Raw genomic sequence first — 21,021 nt, 5'->3', positions numbered from 1 at the left:
CCTGCAGGAGAGCCTCAGATGCCAAGCTGGTGTTATGTGGGAACTGTTCTGTGCTGGAGCATTGCCAGGGCATTTCTCTGAATCCTCTCTCACCTGGGACGTGGTGGAGATGCTCAGGTCCCACTTGAGACCCCAGAAAATTGGCATCCCACTCTTTCCCCAGCAAACCAGCATGAACCAGGGACAGGGCACCACGAATCAAGTTTGAGTTCTGCTTTGCTCCTTTAAAATGGAGTTTCTTATGGAGATTCAAGGTTTTCACCCCTCCATAGTTTCCTAGCAGTCGTTTTTCCTCATTTGCAAGTTTTAGACTAAATTTACACTTCTGTTCCAGTAGCTAGTGTTGACATTATAAACAGCACAAACAAACTCACTGATTCCATACACAAATTAACCCACGGGTGTGCACTTTATATAACTCAATGCTTGTAACACAATCTATATAACTATGAGGGAGCTGACTGAAGGGAAGTAAGTACAAAGGCAAGAAAGAGAGAGGGCTGGAGTTGTATGTTTCTCCTGGTGAAGCTGTGGGTGTATCACCAGTATCAGTCATTTTGGAAAACTTGGCTACAGAAAATCCTGAGCACAATTGCCAGCCAATGCCCAGCAAAGAAACAGAGGCAAAGATGCAGAAGATTAGAAGTGATATTGACAGTGTCTTATTAGAAAGCCTAAGGATAAGGGGTATTCATCACAAGCAAATTAAGGATTTGAAGTTATTTCCTAGGTACTCCTAAGTGCAAACAAAGAGATTGATGCAAATCACCAATGCCAGTTAGTGCAACTTCTACCTGGTTGAACTGTGCCTGGACTGGGACACCTGGTGACCAGGATGCTAAACCAAGGCGTTTCCCAGCAGTCTAGGGGAAAGGTTGGGTCAGATTTGTTCTGGTTTTCCTTTTTGGTTGTTGCTTCCAGTTAGATAGCAAATTCTTCATCAGGTTGCCAAGATCTTCAATATGACAAGAGTCATTTTGTGTGGTTTTGCTTGTTGGATATGATTTTAAATTGCTGTAATGGAACCATTTGAGAAAACAATAGGGAGAAATTAAAAATATGTATTTAAAACAGAATTAAAAATGAAAGGAACAGATGTGTACCATGCATGACACAGGAACTTCCAAATGCAAAGGAAATGCATATATTACAATGAAAGACTAAGTAGTACGTATACATCAGCATTTTCCATTCCTTTTTCCTTTTACATGTGTTTTAGATATACATAAATTATTTTTCCTTTTGTTTTATCCCTTTTTTAAAATCAGAATATTCAAACATTCTCTTTAAGAACCAGAAGAGGATGAAAGATTGCATTTGGCAGGTCTCTTTTGTGCTATAATTTGTTTCTTTGTGGAAATGCAGCAAAGGGTGACTTTTATTATGTGTTAGGTAAGAATCTGCATAGAGCAACTTCCAGCTGTTGACCATGCGATTAGGCCATTAAAGTGCAAAAATCGCTGTTTACAAATACCCATAATTACTATAATTTTCATGCAAAATCTACGCTCACCTAAAACCAGACCACATGCCAGTTCTTTCCTGGCCAAAATGGCTATTTCTTTCTGTCTTGAAGTCTCAGTCACATATTGAAAAAAATATCTGCAGAATAGAATATATTTTGACTGCAGAAATAGATTTTGCATGAATAGACTCCTGAGGCTTCCAACAGTTTCAATAATGTTTTCTATTCCAGGGGAGCAAAAAATATTTTTCCTTGATAGCATTTATTTTATATTCACTGCACTGGAATTACTTTTCCAAAATTCTGCCAGCAAAGACTTATCGTATGTGGGTGCCATTGCTGTAACATAAAGATAAGGATGGAGGCTTATTCCACTCATAAGCTCATGAGTCTGTAAATTGGAACTATCCTTCATAGTACAATGCATTTTACCAGTCCAAATATTTTTCGTAAAGACAAGACAGGAGTTTTTTCTTGGAAGTATTTTCCTTCGGTGACTTAAGGAAGCATATTCATGGACTACTTTAGGAGAGGAAATACACAAACAATGGGACACCACTGGTTTCTCTGGATGAGGGAAGAGTCTGCATTATTCCAGCAGCTTCAGAATCAGTCATTTGAGCAGCATCCCTAAACAGGAGAAATGTTGTCTGGGGAGCGGCAGATAAGGTAAGATAGACCCAAGGACCTCAGAGGACAGAACTGCATCCTAATTTGATGATCCAGGTGCAAATAAATGACTCCACTCATTTCAAAGATGGGACAGGTGACATATCTGGATCTGAATTTGGATTAAATCTTCAGAAATGTTCAGGCCTGTGATTTTGTTGCTGGCCAAATGACTATGATTATTACAACCAAACGTGACAATACAATGACATTTTACCTGGGGGCAGGAATGCAGGGGAGATTAAAATGAGAACTGACTCAAGCCTTCACCAGGAAATTGAATCTAACCCTTTTTGAAGTTAAACATTTTGATATAAAATTTCTCATCATATGGCTGACCTGCATAAAACGACTGAATTCCCTGTGCACTGCAAATGCTTTGTGTGCTGCAGTTAAATAGTTGTAGAGATGGGAACCAGATTAACTTTGAAATTTCCATCCTGCCCTCACAAACAGCAGTTCAGCTCCTCTCATGGCAGCAGAAGTTTGCTGTCAGCCTGCAATATTTTGATCATGGTCCTGCCTGGATCTACTAGGAGAAGAAATAATGATATAGTCACGAGAGCCCTAGTGGTTGGCTGATGCTGGATCCCTCTCCAATGCCATTAGTGATGAGGCTCGAACAATAGCAACCGCGCTGGGGAATTGAAGGGAAGAAAAGGCTGGTGGTGTCAAGACCCGTCTGGTTCTCTTCAAGCCATTGTGCTCTGTGTTGCAACATTAAACTTCTCCTACATTAAGGGCTAAATTATGGGCTTCTCAGAAGTTTTTGACCAGAGAGGGACAGCACATTGTTCCACAGATTTCTGGCCGAAAGGGAGCTATAAATTGTCCAGTCTGATTTCTCTCCCATTTAATCGTTAGGAAGTTGCCATGTTCCATCCACACACTCTTGCATTGGCCCAAAGATGTTAGATAGACAAAAATATTTCAACTTTTTGAAGACTCATTGCCGGCAGAGCATGAAGCCTCTGCACCTGCTGGGGCAGCTGAGCCTGACCCATCTCTACTGGAGAAAAATGTCTGGCTGATGAGTCTCATCAATCCATGGTTGAGCTCTCTCAAAACTGAACTGGAGGTACATCCAAGCCTCTTCGATTTCCTATGGATTCTTGCACCAGCTCCCCTGGTGTGTCCTTACATCCACAGCATGGCAGGCTGTGTTCTGAGGCAGAGCAGAGGTGCTCCCTGCCCATCCTATAACATCCTGCATGAAAAGCTCTGCCTTTCTTTTGACCCTACAACCATCAGCTGTTGGACCTCAGGAGGACAAACTGGCACAGCAGTATTTGCCTTCCCACAGAAGTTGCACTGTTGCTTCTACAGGCCTCAATATAGAATTAAGTCTGTTGTTGTAGGTCTGGACTACCAAACCACCAGATCTGTCCCAAAGAGCTTTCAGCAGACACAGGCAATGGAGAGAAGAGATGATAAACCAGTGGGAGAAGCCCAAGGTCATGGTGAGATGATAATGATAGATGTAATAAGCAGTAGTAACAACACACAAACTATCATGCCACTGCCCTTTTTTAGCTTTGATTTGAACCCTTGGGTTTTGCTAATTATAATGACACAGTAAAAACGAAAAGGGGAAATTACCCACACAAAAAAAGTGCTGTTAACCACTTCATCTCTACAGCCATGCTGCATATTTTGTGCTTTGCTCTAATTGTTCAGTAGAGGCTCCATTAAAGTCAGTGGAAAGTCAGGATATCCCTCGTGGATTATGCTGTAGCAAAGTAGTTTAAATTTAATCTAGGTTTGGATTTAACACATTTAAAAGAGAGCAAATTCACTGTTCAGTCTAACAGACCAGTCAATACTTGAGGCTGGTGGTTCTTACTCCGGCACTGCATTTTTATATTCTGACAGAAGGCAGAAATTATGTCCATGATCATCCCATGATCATTAGTGGCTCCAGTTGTTTTTTCCCAAACACAAAAAATAAAGGCAGATGCCCTGTGCTCAAACAGCCATGGGATTTTGGTGTTTCTTTGACATTTCCATATATGTTCAGCAAAAGGTAGAAGAATAAACCAGAAACACAAGTTGTGGAATATTCTATTTGAACGTGGAGTTGGAAGAGCTACTCCCTAGCAATAGCCAGCTCCAAAACTGCTGATGCAATAAATAAACCAGTTCAGTTCTATCATAACAATACTTTTTGCTTCCACTGCCCTAACCAGAAGGCCATTTCCGAACCTCACTCCTCTGTTGTTAAGATGCACCCAATTTCCAGCAAGAATTTATTCAAAATTAATTTATACCCATGTAGTCTTATTTTGCCTTTTTGATGTCACAGGTGTCCAGTTTTCACAGTGCTGAGCACCCACCACGTCTCCAAATGAATGCCACTGCTGTGAATATATAGTAAAACAGAAACTTTACACTGACCAGCAGAAGGAGTTCCAGGGAGAGATCAAAAACTGGTAGGAACTTGTTGCATCTGGTGTTGCTTGGTGTGATAGCAAGTAAGAAAGCAGGAAGGGCCTTTGCAGGGGTTTCAGAGAGATGTTTATTTCGGCCACATATGTGCATCGTCCATGGTTCAGGGAACAATGGCCAGGTACTTTGTAAGGGCCCAGGTTAAATACATGGGATGAGCAGGGCAGGGAGAGCATCAGAGACCAATTACCAGGGGACATGGGGGTGGCACAAGGGTGGGTTTAGGGCAAAGGGTCAACAGGGAAACAGGGTGGGAGTGACCAAAAGGCTGACAGACAGGGAGAGAGCATGGGGTTGACCCAGGGAACAGAATAGAGGCTTGCTTCTGCTATCAAGAGAAGGCAGCTGAGAGAGGCCTCTCATTTTCCCTAACAGGAATGCCTTCGGTCTCCACAGGAACTGGTCAGAAGTTGGGAAGAGTCCCTCAGGCTCACCCAGGGAGGAAAAACTCGGGCAGAATGGGAATGGCTCTCTCAATTTCCGTCTTTCTCCACCAAGACCCGTTCTCCCAGAAAGAGCTGGGGAGTCCTGCTGTTTCTTTCTCACCCACTCGCACCTGCCTTTTCCATGAGGACCTGCAAAGCCCTGGAGCGTGGCTGATGCCATTGCTTGCTCCAAGCAGCCCCTGCTCCTCAGACAAGGCCGCAGCCTGCTGCCCCAGGCCTGTGCCTCAAGACTGCCCGGCTCCTGCCATCTGCTGCTGTTTTTCCAGACAAAATACGCTGTTTCTGGGTTTCCCACAATAGGATAGCCCCCCACCCCCCTAGTCATTCTGGCAGATCTTTTTTCCTCCGGTTCCAACTCCAGACCGCTTCTCCTTACAAGTATTTCCGAGAGCTCCTTCATGCCCCGAGCAGCCACAGGCTGATACGCCCCGAAACCACCCCCAGCTTCTCTCCACGCTGGTGAGATGTGCTGTGTCCCCTTTGCCCACGCTCTGAGCTACACTTGCTGTGATCCAGAAGCTGTTTGACGGCAGGAGTGTTACAGTATTCCTGAATTAACACGCTCTGCCTCCCAGTGGGCCTTATTAGCTCCGGCACAAACCTCACTAACACGGCTGTATGGTTTGTGTCCCAGAGAAGGTTCGGATCTGGCCAGTTTGCAGTATCCATCCATTTGCCCCCTCCATATAGATACAGCATAGTACTCCTGTGATTAGACAGGATATCTTGTCTCTTGCCTTTTCAACACCCTGGCTGATTATTTTTATCTTACAGATAAAGAGGGCACTCTCAGAGCCTGAGGTGTGTAACCCTGCGTATCACACATGTAGCAGGCATGCACTAGGCACCAGAGAAGAACTCTACCTCACTTTAACATTTGGCTCTGCCTGTATATCACTCTTTCAGCAGCCACAGAGTTAGTCAGACAAGAAATTTATTTTTTTTACAGAAAACCCTGCCATTCATATGCTGCTATCCCCAAAAACCAGCTCAGAACTACCATGTGGCATCCAGACACTTCCCCCCAACCCCATGGCAGTGTGGCTGCTAACTCCAAGGCACAACAAAGCCTCAATAATTATGCCATAGCCTTGAAATTATGCCAGGTATTTCAAATCTCAGCCCCATCAGTTCCTGCTTCACAGCCTTAGAGTTGTGTGTTCAGCAAAGACAAAAAAATACCTGTGCTCTTGATGTGCATACCTTGGTTGTGATTGTGCCTGCACTTCAGCACTTCTGTATCATTTGAGTTAACATTACCTGGGCTAAGGTTCTCCCTCCCACTACTTAGATATGGTCTAAGTGGCTGAAAATATCCATGAAATGGAGATATACCTCTTCATTTAAAACCAGAACCTTTCTCATTATTACATTAACACCCAGGCTACTGTAGACACCTGAGACATCCTTGGTCCTAAGCAGTGCAGCCTGAAGAGCCCGCTAGTCAATAAAATAAAATACCCATTCTCTTTAATTAACATATGAAATAAACACAATCTGTGACACCTAGTGTGCAGCAGCAATTAAGAGGCATTGCTTAGTTAAACCTCCTAATACCTCATTTAAATATGCAATTAAGGGATAATTGCCTTCAATCAATAAAAAAATTGAAATATTTTGCAGGGACCTCAATTATTTTTTTGTGAAGCTTTCTGCTTTGTACTTGGTCTGGCCTAAGTCTCCAAGTCTTATACCACTTGTTAAAGAAACATTACTCTTTTCAGGATTGCATTGATTTATGGCTTTTATTCATTCTACAAGCATCATATGAGCCTGATTCTAACGCTAAGCCCACGCAAAGCATTTATTTTTGTGTAATCAATGACTTTTATTTGATTCAAGCTATCCATTTTACATTCTCCATGGATCATCTCTCTTTTCTGGTCCACACAGACCAAGAGCGTCTCTTTGTGTAGGTCTTTACACATGGAGCTTCCTCACAGGCACCTTAACAAATCTTTTGTCATGCAATTGTTTCCCCATTTTTCAGTATCTTCTTGCAAACAAGCAGTACTTCACTTGTGCACAAGTGCTAGCAATTCAAACCATATATCCAGCCCCACTCCCTGCCTACACACAAATCAATCCTTAGTAAAATGAGACAGATCTATGAATCAAACGAGGAACAAAGTCAACCATTGCCTTCCCTCTCAAGGCATGAAATTAGCAATGCAAATATATATGCTCATCTAAGAGCTCCTTGAGTGCACTCCATCATGGCACCTCACACCATCATCAGCCACAGAACAATCAGAATACAGGGGGAAATATTTTCATGCACAATAATTGAATTATGTGGTTGAAGAAGCAAGACCTGTGCAAGTAAGTGAGATGATGGGGGGTGGGGGAAAGCAGGAAATAAATTCTGACAGGCATTTACAGGCATCTAATGAGCACCCAAGAAAGCAGCATACTATACTGACAGGGAAACCTTGGTGCAGGCTAGGATTCCTGCTATTTCACATGTTTAGGCTACTAAAATCCCATTATCTGAACTTGTTGTGGCAATCATTGCTGAAGTCAAAATCCCCCCTCTGGACTTTTCCTGTCATGGGGAAAGGCCAATGAGGAAGTATTGCTTGGATTTAATTTAAAAAAAAAGGTTCAAAATTGATCTGTTGTGCAATTGTAGTTAAATAATTTCACTTCTTCAGATGTCTTTCCCACCATGCCAGATCTTGAAGCCAGAAAGACTTGTTGGGCTGGTGTCAAACAAGGGTCACATCCCTGTTACAGCTTGTCACTTAATCAAAGTGATAAACTAAGCGATAAACTAAGCTTAGACTTAAGCTTGTATATAATTACCACAAGATACCAAACAAAACAAAACTAGATGTTGCTCCAGTCTCTGTAAAGTGCACATGTTCTCTTCTGGAAACACTTGTTGGTGTTCAGAGGTTTTAGGTTCTGCAGTTGTGACATCAGTATGACCTATATGGGTGCCAGCTCCAGATGAAAAGCACTGCATAATGTAAACCGAAGAGCACAGATGAAGTTTTTTACTCAGTTTTTGGTACAGAGTCTTACATAAGTGTTACATTAATTTGTGTTTCCTTTCCTCTTGCTCCTGTCATTACAGTATGTTGTTACTGATTGTTTCATTGTTATCTATATAGTGTTATTTCAATATAGTGAAATACATGCATAAATACATGATAAGTTCAGAGATCATGTATATAAGCATAAAGATGATGCAAAGCCACTACTTAACTAGGTGAGGAACTCCCACAACTGCAAGAATTATTAGGAAGACCTAGAAATCATCTAAGAAATTATTAAGTTTGACCTCCATCACTTCTGTAGCCCCCATTATTTCTTTTGTCTGATTTGTTCAGAGGTCTACCCCCTCTAGAGAGTAGATGATTGGTATCTTTAGTCAGGTGATTGCTTCTGTTCCAGAAATGTTTTTTCAAGATAATCAACTGATTTGTTTGAGAAACAAATATTTTGCACCCTTCTAGTCTGTAAAAAAATGGCTGTCATCAGGCATCCACTGTTGTTTTTAGACTCTTATAAGGACAGATGTTCTGCAAAGAACCAATGATTTTGTGTTAGATGATCCATGGAGGAGCAGGATACTGAAATGTCAGTCTCCAGAACACATAACATGTCGTGAAATGACCAAAAGAAGATCTCCTTGATGTTGTAGTACTTGTTAGTGTGGCTTTTCTTAGTGTTCTATCCATTTCTCATCTCATGTAGCTCTTGAAGGCTCACAGACTGTGAGCCTTTCTTTTTATGCAGACACATTAAAGTTTCTAATAATTGTGAATGTGTCTACAGCCATAAGTCTTTATAAAAAGGTTTTTATCAAGAGATGCTTCCAAATAACATTTAAACCAAGCAGAAAGCTTCACTGAATATTAGACAAGAACTGAGTGTTAAGATGCATACAACACTTTCCCCTTCTTTAGCCTGTTCTTATCTTTATATTGTTCAATTGGTTGAGTGAAGGTTTACTGTAAACTTCAGAAAGCATCTTCAAGAGCCCTGGGAGAAGGTAGCTGAGTGCAGCTCAGGATTGCTGCTCCCCCACATGGATTCACTCATTTGCCCATGCCTGAACATGGGGGAAATGGGGGTTCAGCTCTCTTGAGTTCAGATCCTTGCTGTTGAGACTGGAATGGGATATGAACTGTACTTATCTTCTGTGATTTCAGATATGGAAACATTCTGTAATAAACCCAAGAGGTAACTCTGTTCTCTAGGAATGTAACACACACACACACACACACCAGGCACCACTGAAGAGTCATCATATGGCTCCAGCTTTTACCCAACAGTATCCCAGGTTTAACTTAGGGCAAGCTTGACCAGAAGGGATCATCATCCAGTTGCCAATTACGTGAATGGAGCCAGTCCCTTGAGGCAGCAATGACACCATATAGGATTACTGCTGTTACATGATGATGATGATGGTGATGATGGTACAGGCAACCAAGCCCTGAAGAACCTCACTCATTTCATTATAAGGTCACAGAATAAAAAATCAGCTGCTTTCATTTACACCTGTCAACCCCAATGAAAGAGCAGAGTGGAGTGGGTATAACTGAGAGCAAAATTAACCTACAATGCATAAACATTATCCTGTGTTATTTGCACACAGCTCTTCATGTGTGGATTGATACACCAGCTGGGTAAATGATGTATCAGTTGAAACAGAGGGAGAAGAATGTGTATTTTTGCTCTGCTATCTGACATCAGTCTGCATCAAAAGTAAAATAACTGACCTGAAATCAAACCAGTTTTCAGGAGCCAAGCTACAAAATGTCATTATGCATCTCATCTATCCAGTAACTCTCCAGAAAAAGCAGTAGCCTCAGAAACTACTCTCCATCTGGATCTAAATTTTCACAGACAATCAAAACAAACAACACTCTAAATATAGTAAGAATATATTGCTTGATAATAATAAAACTGGCTATCATATTGGAATTCAAATGGACTATCACTTCATTACACCAGCAGTTTTGATTGTTACAGCACAAGCCTTGTCTTTCCAATAGACATGGGACAAGAAATAGTTCCTGGTCCAGAAAGCCATGAGCCTTTCCTCAGGGATGTGCTACATCTGCCAGCCCTAGTGGATATCTTGGACACCACAGCATTTGAAACTTCTGATTAGGCAACTGAATTCAGTCCTTATGGTGAGACACATCTTAAGAACATGCTGGAGAAACAGTAAAAATACGATGTCTATTAAAGGTTAGTTTTTATGGAAAAGCTAAATAAGACTGCAGTAGGAACCCCAGGGCACATGGAGTGGGCTCACAGAGGAGACTGAGTTATAGAACTGTTTTTTGTTCAGGTCTGAAAGCATGGCCAGATTAGATGATTTAATGCCATAAACCCTTTGGCAAGATCCATTAATCCAATGTCCTGGCCAAATCGTGTTTGTACTTCAAAGCCAATTTGTGTTCAAAATTATTTGAATTAATTGCTCTTCCTTTTTTAAACTGCTGTGTGGTATTTCTGTGTTCTTTCAAGTTTTCCATTGCAACTCAAGGAATATGAGACTATTCTTCCACGTCAATATTCTTACCATACCTCCTTCCATAGTAACTTAGTTTCTCTTTCTTAGCAAAACATTCTGTGAGAATGAGGAATCAAAATAGGCTGAGGGATATTTTTTTCCTTTTAAAGTGAATCACAAGAACTCCTTTCTCAGTCCTGCACCACTAATGATACTAAAGCACAGGGATGTTGCTTTGTATTTTGAATGTACAGACTGAGGCCTTTGAAACAAATAATCTGCTTTGGTCCCCAGCTATGATTGGGAAGCCTCACACATCCCTTGTGCATAGCACAGTGGCAGGAAATAGCTCCTAAAGGGCCACAGATTTGCTGTTTAATTTTTTTAATTACTGCTTATTTAGGAAACATAAATACTTTTACAAATCATTACCATGTAAGTATGAACTGTGCACTACTTTTAATTGAAAAATGAAGCTAGCACTTTTTCACTGAAAGGAACATTGTGAGAGACATAAAGCCACTCTTTCATAAGGCCTTGCAAGGACAAATATCTTCATCACCTCAGATGCCTTCATTCAGGGATTTTTATTTGTCCTGACAGGCAATGCCGTTTGCAGTTCAGGAAATCCTGAGTTGTGGTAAATGGTGTATGAATCTAAAGCAAATTAGAGACATGGTTTAGTGGTGGACTTGGCAGTGTGGGTTAATAGTTAGACTCAGTGATCCTAGGGTTTTTTTCCAACCTAAGAAATTCTATGATTCTGCTGGGCTTGTCTTCACCAGGAGAAAGCAGACCCGTTGTTCAGGAAACAAACACTGGCTGCCCTAGCACTTAAGCACCTCCTCAGAGACTTGCTGCCTCTGTGTGAGAGGAGTTGATATTAGCTGCTATTAAGATACAGCTGGATTTAGAGCTTTCCAAGGTGAACACCTCTAAGAGATTAGTCAGCTAGCATTAGAATCTGCATGAAAATGTGGGTGTTCTTTTTATGGTTGAAACAGCCAACTCTCCTCCACCCTAGGGTGGTGTTGTTTTTTTGGGTGGACTTTTTGAAGTAATTTTCCACTTTGGTTTGTTGTTTTGGTTTTTTTTTTCTTTTTTTCTTTTTTTTCCTTTTAATTTCACTTTTGCTATCTGCATTAAGCTTAACTGATTGGAAAATAATAATAAGAATGCTGGAGAACCTAAAATCCTGAGGAAGCCCAAGCTATATGCTAAGTTGGTGCCTACCAGTAGCTTCATCTCAGTTAGTCCAATTTGTGAATGTTTGTTTGTTTTTTCTTATTCACTGCCAAGCTAAAAACAAAACAAAACAACTGTGATTAGTAACAATAAAAGAAGGACTTCAGCTCATGATTTATCTTTGAAGAGTGGCTCCATAATGAATCACCATTTTCAAATGAATCACCATTCTGTTAAAACATCACAGCCGCACCCCAAAAGCTCTTTGTTTAGGAAAACCTAAGTGAAGTAGGGTAAAACAGGATAAAAATAGTTATCTCCAGGACCATTCCCTGTCATCACCAGGTCCATTGTCTGGAAGGCTGCTCCTTCAAACTGGTGAACTTCCTGGAGAGGCAGGGAGATTTTCCCATGTCAGATGTTCCAGAAGCCTCTGTCCTACATGAGAAGAAGATCCTTAGAGAGCTGTGCTGTCCCATTGGCCTTGCTGCACAGCATGACATTCAGGGAAGGTGGCAGATCTCAAGGCTTTTGTGTCTCCTCAGTGCAGGAGCTCAGAGGGTGACATCCAACCTCTTCCCTGCAAGGACTACTCTGCAGATCTCCCACTGGCCTTTGCATGGTCTTTGCTGTTATAAACCTGCTTTTGCCTGTGCTGCACCTCGAAGGAGAACCATCATGGGAGAGGATGAGGTGTGTACCCCACTGGCACAGAGGACAGGGCTCATGCTGAACTGCAAGCAGGGCCCTACATAAGGACACCCGGCTCCAGCTGGGGACTCAGCAGGCACTCTGCTCGTCTGCTCCTGTATAAAGCATGTCCCATACATTGCAAGAGTAGGGCTGGCAGCTGGTAACTGCAATCACAGCCTCAATAGCTGCATCATCTCTGAGTCCTCATTTAAAGCATGAAGAAAAGCTTTCCCTAAAGAGTTCTCATGTATGTAAATGGTGAGTACTGACTGTAGAAAGAGTTTGACAGGGCAGATGTTTTAGCTCTTCCATTGATCCAGAAGTGATCCTTCTACAAGAGAGGAAATACAATGCAAACCACTTTGCTGTGGAGTCAGAGAAGCCACTAACTTGTAGCACACCTGAAACATGTGAATAGAGCTGGGAAAGGATGAATCCAGTTGGGGGTCCACAGCTGTGCTGTACACTTACTGCCCTGAGCAAAACACTCACCACAAAGGCTGCTTTTCATTTTGTCTCTCTCTATCCCCTATCCAACCAAAAGAAAACCAGTTTAGGGCTACCCAGCTGTTGCTTTCCCTGCTCCAGCCACTACCATCCTCCTCCCCCAGACCCAAATTAATGCTCCTCCCAGAGCTGTTATCCTCTGTGAATTCTGTCATTTCCAATGAGTCTTGTGCTGTAATTTAAAAGATAACTCACTCCTGTTTCCAGCATTTTAATGCATTTTATTTTTTTCTACAAGCAATATACGTGTGTAATTAATAAACAATTTAGTATGTTGAGGAACCTAGGAACTTGGCAAATGTTCTGGGGATATGAAATCTCAGGAAAAGCAGCACATTATAAGAAATAGTAAGTAATTACTTATGTAAGCTTTTCTTTTTAAATTCTAAGAACATTAGCTACTAATTACCTACTAATTACCAGTACTTCAGCAGGTGTTTGCACTTAACTGTAGGCTAAAGCCCCTGTGAAAAACAAACCCCTCACACTCCCTCTCAAGATTAAAGCTGAATCCCACTGGACTCCATAATACAGCATAGGTGCAGCAGAGCTGTTTACATGCCAGTCCTTTAACCACTTGGCCGCTTAAGGTGAAAACAGCCTCCAGTTTATTTCGCCTGTATTTTCTGCCAGAGCCAAGGTTATTTGCTAGAGCGAGTAACTCAAGAGGTAATGAAGAAAATCTAAGGGTTAAAAGTAAACTATGATTGAGACTTCATCCTCATCTCCACATTTATCTCGCTTCTGTAGTGGCCTGGCAGAGGAACACTCTATTTCTAACCATAAACATTGCTGGCTGAACAATGTGAGAATAAAGCCTTATCTGGGAAAAATTCCCCGGGTTAAAAAAAGCTGATGCAAAATGATTTAGTTTCACCAATGTTGATGCCCAAGTCAATACTTCATGCCACTTGAGGGACTGGCCTGCACTTCAGATCCAATCTGCTCATGACTCTTTTGAAAGATTAATTCATACAGGTAAATGTTACTAAAAGGAAAAGCAACAAAACATTTCTAGGCAATGAATTTCAAATTTATAAGTGTAGGTTCAAGTTCATATCCCTCACTGCTGAAAATTCAGAATTTTCATTTACCTGGTTATCAAAACATACTTTACTATCAAAAGAACAAAGACATCAGATATAAGAAGTCCAGATAGAGAGTGGAAAAGATAAGAAGTGCCTTCAGCAACCTGTCACAATGCTCAGGTTGCACCTTCTGCAGAGCACCTTAGGGACAGATAGAAGGACTGAGAGGAGAACCTCGGGGTAATACTTTTTATTAAGACTGTTCGCAGATTAATAATTCCAATAATGCTGCTAACATATTTTTGCCTTTTACCCTCTCTGAGACTTGCAAGATCTATTCAAAGTATATGGTTGTTTATTTCATTTCTACAATTACTTCTTTTTCACTGCAAATTAGACTTAGGTAGGCAGTGGATGCAGTTCAGATCATCACCATTTTTCCATGGATGCTAGTTAAGCTACAAATCCCCTCTACATCCAGTTTTCACTGAAGTGATAGAAGTAGGACTGTGCTGTGAAGTATTAGCAGCAGTAGAAGTGCTCATGCCTACAGCTGGGAGCTAAGTTTTTTGAACAGCACACCTCTATTAAAACAATAGGAACTGCAGGAGACTAGAAACATTGAAAACCTGACCCTTTCATTCAGGTACTTGAAGGGGACCTTCTGGCTGCTGGTGATTTTAAGACTTGAGCCCCATAGCTGAGAAATTAAAAGCTGCTTTGACATATGAATGAACCAAATGAGACCATGAGGCTTCTGAGAAAATTACACAGCTCAACCTTGGTGCCTTCCATCTGAGCCTCTCAAAACAATATAAAAAAATTAACAAAATAGCATGCCTGGGAGTTAAGTCATTGATCTTTCACCAATCAACAAGCTGAGGCTTTGCACAGCAAAATGCCCATATGTTATTTTAAATGTCATTTGTTCTTCCTGTAAAAATACTTCCTGCCCATTTCTTTTCCTCTGATGCAGGCCTATGGTAAGATTTCCAGAGGACCTGAAAAGTGGAAAGAGTAGCATTTCTCTGGTCATTAGGCTGTTCCAAGGTGCTCAGTGAGGCTGTTTCAGTCCTGAGGAAGGACTCCTGTGCCTGGAATCTGGTCTGATTGTTGTCCCAGGTGATCCAATAAAAGGTCTTGCTTCTCTCTATATAGGCTTAACTGCGCCAAATGCTGAAATGACACAAATGTAGCTGCTCATCATATCCATTTAAAAGACAGCACCATTCATGTCCCCAGATGAGGATCTTACCAAAAATCAATGTGAAAAAGAGGGAATTAAGAACCAGGAATATTTTGGGCAGAGCCATCTGACTCAGTGCTGCTCCCAAGAGGTGAGCTGGAAGGCAGCCCTGCTCTGCTGGAACATCATGAGACTGCATCCCTGGTGGGTGAGGTCCCTGCCCTGCCGACTCTGCTGCTAACCCTGGCTCCCAGCATCCTGCAGCCCAGACACGGATGGAAGCACTGGGGAAAGGGCAAGGTGAGCTGGAAACGTGACTTACCAGAAATTAGTTGCCCAAGTGGCACTCCTTAGGTGCTGGGCACTGGGGAAGCAGAGGGAAATACTGATGATGCCAGCAAAAAGCAAAGGAGTGTCTAAAGCATCTTGAGTTTCACGGTTACATTTGTTTCAGTCATAAAGATTTTTGCTGGGGTTTTTACCGATTTTTCCCCATTTTCATTGTCTTCCAGGCAGTTCCCTTAGGTGGGATTTCACAGTCCCAGCAGCAGCACTGCAATGAAGTCAGAGCTGGAACACCTTTTCCTGCATGTGCCACAGGTACTGTGGACGCCGTGGCCCACTGACATAATTTCAGGGACACAGAAGCAAATTGAGGAGAGGGTTTTTCTCTCCTATTCTCTTTTCTTTAGTTTCAAAGAGGAGAGGAAAAAATGCAGAGACAGGATTTTAGCCCTTCATTTTGTAATGTAATTGAAATGCCAAGAGACTGAAAAAATTCAATGTTGATGAAGAAACGGATGTTAGTGCAATGAAGAATAGCTCTGTCTTTGTCAGTCTGCAGTCTTTTATGTGTCACAGGCTGTCACTTTCTATTGCATTTCAACTGACTAATTACCCCAGTTTATTAAAAGTGAATATGAATTCACATTTTTTACTTTGCCATGTTCCAAGTGTTAGTGTTATCAGGAGCTATTATTGAATGATAGATCCCACAGTTCTAGGCTTTCTCATGTGGGCAAGTACAGAGCAAATCTACCTCAATATCAATGAAAACCAGATATATTCATTTAAGGAGGAAATATATACTATGTGCAGTACATGTTCACATCCAAGCATTAATCACCGTGGTGTGTCCCACATGGCTCAGTGTATTATTAGAACCTCACTCACAGAGCAGAAGAGTGTCTGTAAGTGATGATGTTGGAAGGGTTGGACTTGAATTAAATGTACTCATCGCTTCCTAATAGGGAGGTATTTTCTGACAGCTGTAATGAAAACTGCTGTTCATCAAAAGGTACTCTGTGTCCTAGCTCGCAAATTCAACCTCAGCTGCAAGTTGCACATTTAAATTTCAAAGTTTTTATCTCTAGCCACACTGGAGTGCACTTATAAGTGCAGTGGAAGGGTCAAATTAGATGAAATCAAAGCCCTGCTTCTACTGAAGAGGCAATTTTAAGCTTTTGCAATTGGAGCTGTGTGTTGTTACAGGCTTAAAAAACCATCATCAAAAATAAGGATTTCTAGAACATGATAATTATCACTTTGATCTGTCCAACTCAGATCCAGCAGTAACTACAATGTTTGAAATTCCCCATTCTGTATAAAGTAGCACATTCAGATAAACAGGTGCATAGACTACAATAGTTCTAGTACAATTGGTAGCCCATTTATTATTGCTAGTTCTTCACACCTTTCCCTACCTTTATGAGTGAATGATCAGATTTCTTGAGAGGATATTTGCACTGTCTTTGGAAGAGCTGCATGCTGATATAAGCTTTATGTGTATTGGCAGTAATAATCAATAAGAGGGAAAAACAATAACTGGGGAAGTTATGTCGATAGCAAGTGCTGGGAAAAAATGGTGATTCAGGTCTTGGAGGGAAATGCCATTTTGCCTGAAAGCAAAGTACACATAGTCAACAGGAAAAGGGAGATGGTTTCATTCTTCTAGTGTTTTCCTAGTGGGTACTCATTGTTTATGGCAAAATGCAACTATTGTATGTTTTCTTATGACGTGAGATATTTACTATTGCACATGCTAAACAAGATGTTCCTTCATTAGAACAAAACATAGTTGGAGGGGAAAAAACATCACATGACTGGCTGCGGTGGCAGGACTGTTTCATCTTCTACATTTACAAAAATAAGGCAGAAGAGTATTTTTTAAACATGCCTGCCTGAAGAGAAGCAGTGAGACATTCACTCACATTGCCTGGACTCCAAGCAGGTCAGCTTGATGAGCTAGCTGTGATGTGAAAGCTGTAAGGTTCCCTTCTCTGGTGTTTTCAAGTCCTCTGGGTATGATGAATTTTGTATAGGATATTTAAAGGACTGGCTGAATCTATCTCATTGTGGGTTTGTGCCCAGGCTGATGCTGATGGCCATGAACAGAAGATACCCCCTGGAGCATCCAGCCTGTTCCCAGAGAAGAGCAGCTCTCTACCTCTCAGCTTAAGGGTGGAGTGAGATCAGTCTGGCTCTACCCATATGTTAAGACAAGCTTTGATGTTGGTCTGCACCAGGGAAGTGTATCTCAGGTGGGAATGCTGATCCTGGATGACTCACAGCCAGCACTGTGTTGGATTTACAAGGAAGGAGGCCTCTCTCTCCCTTCCAGTGGGGAAGGTAGGAGATGTGCCTGTATCCATGGGTGTCCTTGGTGGCAAGCAGGGAGCTTCAGGGAAAGGAGTCAGGAGGGTCTGAGGACACAGTGTGTGAGAACACCTCTAACACAAAGAGACTGGCTGCCTAGGGCAGGGAGCAGCACCATCAGTGGAGAAGGAAACAGCCTCCCCATAGGCAGGGATGCAGTTGGCTCCCTCCTGAGGCAGATGAGGAAATCAAGAACAGGCATGTTACCCAGGGAGCAAAAAATATTTAAATCCTAGTGCTAAGGAAAAATCATGCACCTGACCCCAGATATGAGATTTGCCCAGCCCTCCTCCAAAATAAGGAAGAGCTGAGAAAGTTGCTCATCCTCTTCTGATGGGAAGAGAGGAGGTTTGCTGTTTGCTGTATCAGGGAAGCAGGTGTGGGAAGGAAGGAATGCTGCTTGCCATGGCCTGAGATGCTACTGGAAGGTGTTCAGGTTTTCCTGCTGCACTGGCTCCATGCTGTTGATCCAGCAAACTGCTAACCTAGTTAGAAGAGCTTTAAAGTAGGATTGAGGGAGGGGTTGACTAGGAAAAAAAAATAGCATAAACAAGAGCAGCCTGATGGGAACCTAAAATTTCAGTGATGTTGGTATTCAAATAGGTTCACAGGAGAGTCACGGGGAGTAGTGAATCAGTCCACTGAATACTTTAGAAGTCTGTATACTAATAAAAGAAATATTTGGGATAAACAGGTGGAGCTGAAAGTCTTAATACAAGATCAAAATTATGACTTAATTGCTGTAACAGAGCCTTGGTGGGATAATTGGCATGACTTGAATAGTAATATGAAAGGAAGAGCAGGCAAGGAGAAGAGGTATTACCTCAGTTTGGATCTATTTACTTGCTGGAAGCCTGGCATGTAGAGAAGACTAAAACCACCTGAAAATGTTATAGATAATAATTATAGAGGAAAAGACCTCAAGTACTTACATGGCAGGATGGCCACAGCAACTGGCCATGGAACTGATTGAGAGAGCAGCTTTCAGTGGTAGCAAAGGGGCTTTGACAGTACTTGAAAGTCCTTGAAATAGCAGAGACTGACCAGCATGTGCACAGAAGGAAGAAGCCATGCTCAGATACTATGGATTGAGTGTGAAAGATTACCAGGAGTATGTAAGCACAAAACAAGAAAAGCTGGAACACAGACTGAACCTCTATAAGGTGGCAGCACCAAAGATAGGAAAAAATCATTCTTAATGTGCATTGGGAGTAAGAGGTAAGCCAAGAGCAGTGTCAACAGAACAATCATGAGGCAAAAAAGTTGCAAAAAGGATTCAGAGAAGGCCTTTGTGTGAAGTGGGGTTCCTGCATCCTCATCAATTGCAAGGTCAGTTGTGAGCATGCAGCTGGCATGATTAAAATCAGAAACAAAAAAAAGGAGCAAGAATATGTAAAGGATATTCATTTAACTTCATTTTTTAAAAATTGTTTGTGTCTGATGAATTTTGTATGGGATACTTAGAGGGCTGTGTGAAGCTCTCTCAGAGTCATTAGTAGTCATCCTGGGAACCCATGGAGAGGGAATGAAGAACTAGATAGCTAGAAAAGCACAATATTGTGCTTTTTTATAAGCAAAAAGGGTAATTGAGTTACTGAAGAAGTCAAATTAACTTCAATCCTTGGAAAAATTCTGTAAGAAGTAAAGCATCTGGAAATCAATATTTATGTATCATACTATGTCAAATGAGCCTTATTTTCTTTCCTGCCTGTGTAATGGGCCTTGTGGGTAATGGGAATCTGTAGATGATACGCACCTTGACTTTAGCAAGGTTTTGACACTCTTCTACCTGAAAGGAGAGATTATAGGGAAGATAGAGAATTTTTTTGCATTGCAATTACAGTGGTTTATGATCAAAACAAAAGTATTTATCATGAAATCCTGTGAAGGTCTGCCTCAGTGCAGTGCAATGAATGACATGGCAAGTGGCAGTTAAGTCTTCAGTGCAATTTTAACAAAAATCCTATTTTTTCTATCACAAATTAATCTTCTATCTCTTCTCAGAACTGATGTCTTGGCTGAAATGCTGTGTATAGCCTTGGGTAGGGACAGGGGAGGTAACTTTGAAAAAGAACAACAAAGAAAAATAAACCAGCATAGAGGAGGAAAGGGATGAGCTAAAGGTGACTTAGGAAGAAACATTTTAAAATCTAGTATTGTTTAATCTAAAGAAGAAAAGGCAAAGAATGGATTTAACACCAGTCCTCAGATATGTAAAAGGTTATTACAGGGCACAAGAATGCTCTGCCACATCTGTGGTGAATGTTTTTAACAGAGTGAGTCTTGACTTTAGCCAGCACTGTAATGAAATGGGAGAAACTGCTCCTTGAGGTTGCAGAATTTTTTTCAGCAGAGATCCTTAAGCCCATCTCAGAGGTGGAATAAACAGCGCAAGTGCCACAGAGTTACAAAGACAGAGGAGTAGAATAGGAACTTTGTAAGATCTCTTTCTGACTTTTTCATTTCTATTTATTTGAAGTTTTCAGCTATAGGAGTGCCTAATGCTCCAGTTAGCTCCACTTTTGCTCCTGCACAACTCTTCACTTGTACCTCAGATTTTTAAAAGATTTTCTGAGGTTGAATTTAAAGTTGTGTTTACAGAGAGGTAGTAACTGAGCAGCTTGGGCATGGACCAGCACCAGGTGTTGCTAAATATTGTGCAAATCCAACAGCCCATTGCAGCAATGCATAACAGCCACTATTTTCTTTTGCTTAGGAGCTGGGAAAGTCCCCTCAGAAGCCCAGCCCGTTCTGCTGCCCAGCCCCTCACCATCAGTGACAAGTTTTGACCTCCTACTATGCTTCTCCAGCAACATTTTCCTATTTTTTCTATCATAGCAACCTTTTGTCTCTCACATTAGAAGAGCTTCATAAAAACTCTGTGTAGTGTTTTTGGCAATATAAAAGAGATTTCTAGGGTGGCTTTGAACGTGGTAGTCAGATCTCTTTTCATGCAGTTAAAATATGATGCACACAAGGCAATCCACTTTCTGTAAAACATTTGGTGAGAGGGGACATGGTCTTGAGCATGGGAGCATTAGAATGAGCCATGGGAGAGCAAGGCCTGATGATAAACTACTTGTGTGGCACTGTGCACCCATATTTCCCAAATGAGCTGTGAAAACTGCAGGATTAGCAGCACTGCCTTACCCCATGGAGTAGTTCTGAGGATAAATACATGAGGTGCCTAAATACAGTAGTAACTGGGATGTAATGGGCCCCAGTAACTGGGATGCTATGTCCCCCTGAGGTGGATTTCCTGGTGCAGA

This window comes from Oenanthe melanoleuca, chromosome 2, assembly GCF_029582105.1.
Source record: "Oenanthe melanoleuca isolate GR-GAL-2019-014 chromosome 2, OMel1.0, whole genome shotgun sequence".
NCBI classification, from domain to species: domain Eukaryota; kingdom Metazoa; phylum Chordata; class Aves; order Passeriformes; family Muscicapidae; genus Oenanthe; species Oenanthe melanoleuca.
Note: the sequence above shows the minus strand (reverse complement) of the source record.